The sequence below is a fragment of the Chiloscyllium plagiosum genome, chromosome 8, assembly GCF_004010195.1.
Source record: "Chiloscyllium plagiosum isolate BGI_BamShark_2017 chromosome 8, ASM401019v2, whole genome shotgun sequence".
Lineage (NCBI taxonomy): Eukaryota > Metazoa > Chordata > Chondrichthyes > Orectolobiformes > Hemiscylliidae > Chiloscyllium > Chiloscyllium plagiosum.
This window is the reverse complement of record NC_057717.1, coordinates 87,523,680-87,528,626: the sequence shown is the minus strand read 5'-3', so window position 1 is coordinate 87,528,626 and position 4,947 is coordinate 87,523,680. Positions and strand designations below refer to the sequence as shown.

The following is a 4,947-nucleotide window of genomic DNA, read 5'->3' as shown; positions in this document are numbered from 1 at the left end:
AGGGGTAATTGTTCAGGAAACACAGAAAGCTACCACACAGTTACAACAGGGAACCAGGAAGGGGAATGGAATGTTTTGTTTCAAAGGTTTTCAGTACTAGAGTTTGGAGTATATACCTGAGAATAACGTGTGGAAGTGCTGGTGAGACCACCATATCTGCAGTAATGAGAGGAGTTTTGGCCCCTTTAGATAAGGAAATGTGTCACTTTATTTGAGGCATTTCAGGGAAGATTCAATGAGATGATCCCTGGTTTGGAGGAATTATCTTTTAAATAAAGGCTGAAAAGGTTGGGACTCTATTCACTGGATTTTGGAGAAAGAGAGGTGATCTCATTGAGACAGATGGGATTCTTCAGGGGTTTGACAGGATAAATACTGAGAGGATGTGCCTGAGGCTAAATACTGAGAGGGGAGTCCGAAACCTGATTCCGAGTCACAGAATCAAGGGTTCTGTTTTGGATTCAGGTTTAAGGCGACACAGACGTGGGTAAGGGGTTTCAGTAGCAATGGAGCTGGGGTGAGGTGGAGAAAAGCAACGTGTAAGAGATTGGAATTCCTGGTATAGTGATTGTGTGGATGTCTGATCAGAAGGTCACCTTGGGGTCAGATATAACAGCAATATTGTGAAGAGTGTCGTTCTGCCTATGAGAGTTCCCAGTGGAAAGGAGGGACTCAGCAGAAAGGTATAGGTAAGGCAATGGGTTTAACCGTGACAATGTTTCATTGGAGGAAATTGCAGCTAATCGAGTAGTGGGAATGTGATAAGCAGTTTAATAACTGAGTAACAGTGGAGTAATGAAGAGGGATGATGGGGAGGGAGAGCTGGGCATCATCAGTGTACATGCCAAACCTAACACAGTGTTTTTGGATGATATCACCTCCTGGCAGTATGTATGTGAGATACAGGAAAGACCAAGGATAGATCGTTGAGGGACACCAAATGCAAGGAATTCAGAAAGGAAAGGGAGAGTGGAAATGGAGCAGGATTTTCCAACAACGGTGAGGTCAAATATTAGTTTTTCACAGAATGGGAGAGAAGGACATAACCAAAAAAGACCAACAGACAGAACAAGGAACAATATCTATGAATTGGCGAGGGGGAGGAAGAGAGTTGGAAAATGAATTTCGCGAGATTAGGGTAAAGGGTCAAGGTGAGCTCTGATAAGGCTTGACAAGAGACTGGAGAAAGATATAGGTTTAGGACAAAAACCAGGAACATCACCTGAGGCAGTTTGGCTCGGTGGGCTAACGGGAGGGTGAGAAGCAGCAGATTAGATTATCTCAGTCTTAGTGACAGAGAAACTCCATGTGCTCCTCACTCGTTGTTGGAGGGGAGGATGGAGGAGACAGGATGATAGACAGTGTTTTACAAAGAAACAAAACCAGGGTTAGTGATATTTAAAACGAGTGAACAAACCTGATGTATTTGACTTTTATCCAGATTATTAAAACAAACGACTGAAGTCCTGGTTCGAATCCCATCTTGGCAGATGGTGGAATCTGAATTCAAGAAAAAAAAACGTATTAAGAATCTCCTGTTCTCCACGAAACCATTATCAATGGCGAAAAAAATCCTGCCAACCTGACAGCGGCCCAGCCAGCTATTCACTGTATTAATCACTCCAAAGTCTCAACACAGGAATGAAACTGGATGGACCACTCGGCATCTAAGAAGGCACCATTTAATACAACCACAGATTCAGCCCTCTCAGTGGTGCAACGTCCTCCTCACTAACATATGGTTTTTGATGCCATAATGTGCAGAGCTGTCTCACAGACTAGTCAAGGAACAGCCTGACATAGTCATACTCACGGAATCATCCCTTACAGACAATGACCAGACACCACCATCACCATATCTAGATATCGAGAGTGTGGTGCTGGAAAAACAGAACAGTCAGGCAGCATCCGAGGAGCAGGAGAATCGACGTTTGGAGCCTAAGCCCTTCATCAGCCTGACTGGATGTGCTTTTCCAGCACCAGACTCTTGACTCTGATCTCCAGCATCTGCAGTCTTCACTTTCTCCTGAAATCTCTGGATATGTCCTGTCCCACCGGCAGGACAGACCAGGCAGAGGTCGTGGCACAGTGGTGTACAGACAGGGAGGATTTGCCCTGGGAGTACAAAGCATTGAGTCCGGAGACCAGGATGCCTCATGGCTCCTGCTGATTACCATGTACTGTACTGGCTGATGAATCACTTCTCCTTCATGTTGAACAACAGTTGGAGGAAGCACTCAGGCAATAAAATGGTGTCAAACGTACTCTTGGGTACGGGATTTCAATGTCCACAATCGAGACTAGCTCTGCAACAGAATTACTGACTGAGCTGGCCAGGTCCTAAAGGACATAGCTGCTCAACTGAGTCTGCAGCGGGTGGTGAGGGAACCAACAAGAGGGAAAAACATACTTGATCTCATTGTTATGAATTGACCAGCTGCAGATACATCTGTCCATGATAGTATCAGTACGAGCGACCATCACACATTTCCTTTCGAGACAAAGTCTTGCCTTAAAGTTGAGAAAAACCTCAATTGTGTTGAGTGACACTATCACTGTTCTAATGGGGACAGACTTTGAACAGATGTCGGATCTCAAAGTGGGTATCTCTGAGGCACTGTGGGACATCAACAGCAGCAGAACTGTACTCCAGCACAATCTGTAATCTCATGGGTTTGTAAATCCCAGTCTCACCCATCACAATGGACAGGAAAGGAGGGCATGCCATGAGCAGCACCAGGCAGACTTAAAACTGAAGTGCCAACGTGGTGAAGCTATCAAACGGAACTACTTGCATATCAAACAGCATCAGCAGCAAGCAACAGAGCTAAGTGATCCTACATCCAATGGATCAGATCGGAACTCTGCAGTTCTGCCACACCCAGTTGTGAACGGTGATGGACAATTAAACAACTCACTGGAGGAAACACCACAGATTTCCCCACCTTTACTGATGGAGGGGTCTCACACACCCATGCATCAGATAAGAAGATAGCATTTGCATCAATCTTCAGCCAGAAGTGCAAAGTGGGATGATCCATCTCAGCCTTCTCCAGTGGTTTCGAACATCACAGATGTGAGTTTTCAGCCAGTTCGATTCAGTTTGAATAACATCAAGAAATGGTTAAGTAGTGCAAAGGCTACGGGCCCTGCCAATATTCTCGCAATAATACTGATGGCTTGTGCTCCAGAACTTGCCACCCACCAAGTCACGTACCACTCCAGCACTGGCATCTACCGACAATGTGGAACATTGCCCAGGGATGTTCAACACAAAAACACTGGGAAATCCAACCCAGCCAATTTCCCTCTGTCAGTCCACACTCGATCAGTAGTAAAGTGATGCAAGATGTCATCAACAGGGCTACCAAGCAGCAGCTGCTCAGCAACAGCCAGCTGAGTGACACTCATTTTAGGCACCACCATGGCAACTCGAGTCCCGATTGTGGTACCGCCCTGATTCACAATCTGGCAACCAGCTGAATCCCAGAGGTGAGGTGAGAGTGACAGCTCAGTCCCACTCCAAGACCACTAATTCTAGCTGATTCCACCCTCCTCTCAGCTCATATACTGAAACTCTCATCCATCGTGTGTTATCTCCAGACTTCGTTTTCCAAACACACTCAGGGCCAGCTTCTCACATTCAACCTCCCTGTAATCTCAAGAAAATCTTAATCGCTGCTTGTTGATTCATCAAAAGGCTCCTAATTATAATCAACAGCATGCAGTTATAGAAATGTATACCAAGGAAACAGACCCTTCGGTTCAATCTGTCCATGCCGACCAGAGACCCCAACCCAATCTAGTCTCACCTGCCAGCACCTGGCCAATATCCCTCAATTTAAAATTCTCACACTTGATTTAATTCCTGGCTGTGATAATCCCCAACTCCCTGCACCACACACACTTTGAAACCTTGACAACCCATTTTCTTTGAGACTCCCAACCATTTGTTAACTCATTACTTCACCTGTGTGGCTATTTCTACAGTTGCTGAAGCAGCATGATCTGAAATTCGCAGCCAAAACCTCACAGGTCTGCTTTCCACCTTTAAGACATCCCTCAAAACCTGCTTTTTGGCAATGGTTTTGGTCAGCTGACCTAATATCTCCATCTCTGGCCTTATGTCTAAAGTTCTCAATAGTATTTTTGTGAAATTATAAGCATGATAATAAAAATACGAACTATTGTTGATTTGGACATTATTCATTCGGCAACAGTGATGATTTGAAAATAACCTATAATGCCACATACCCAACCACACTGTGAGAGCACCTGCACCACACAAACTGCAGCTGTACAAGAAAGTCAAACATCACCCTCTCCACAAGCAACAGGGATTTGGCATTAATCACTGCTATTTGTGGAAGGAGAAACACAGTTGATGTTTCAGGGAATGCAAAATGCATTACAGGGAATGAAAATGGTGCAGAATTTGATAGTCAGAAATGGAAGGAAAATACACTTGCTTGTTGGAAAAAAAGAATTCTTGACTGTCAAAAATATTCTAGAAAATAATCTGATAACAGAGCAGTACATGGTCAGGGGCTAGGCCGCAGTGAAAAACTAATTTACAAAGGGTCTATAAAAGTAATAATACAGTCGTAAACAGACCAAAAATACACCCATGGTTCGAGACTGAGGAAGCTAGATATTGATAAAGTGGTGATGAGGGAGCCCAGAGGTGAATCAGAGCAGTATTGGCTGCTTTGGTCCCAATGACTCCATACCAGACAAAGTCTGCACATGCGGCTGGCTTCACCTTGCCCTCTACAAAGATGGCGGCGGTGCACGTGTCCAGTGAATCATTGTCCCGAATAAAGATGGCGGCGCTCATTCAGGCCTGCAGCCACGCTGTGGCCATTCCTCATTTACTGCAAACACGGGACTGGGACGTTCAATTTTGTGTTTTCCGACGCGCACAATTTGTTTGTAAAACCTCTCCGC

At 45.0% G+C, this 4,947-nt stretch overlaps 1 long non-coding RNA gene across 1 annotated transcript in view; it reads right to left on the bottom strand.

Annotated features, from left to right (window-relative positions):
* LOC122552435 overlaps positions 1-4,387 on the bottom strand; it is a 5,909-nt gene extending 1,522 nt beyond the window's left edge. Inside the window, exons 1-2 of the long non-coding RNA XR_006312397.1 lie at positions 4,255-4,387; positions 1,418-1,500 (exon numbers count right to left, since the gene is read on the bottom strand). This is a non-coding gene — a long non-coding RNA (uncharacterized LOC122552435). The remainder of the gene's footprint in view (positions 1-1,417; positions 1,501-4,254) is intronic.
* Between the last annotated feature and the right edge of the window lie 560 nt (positions 4,388-4,947).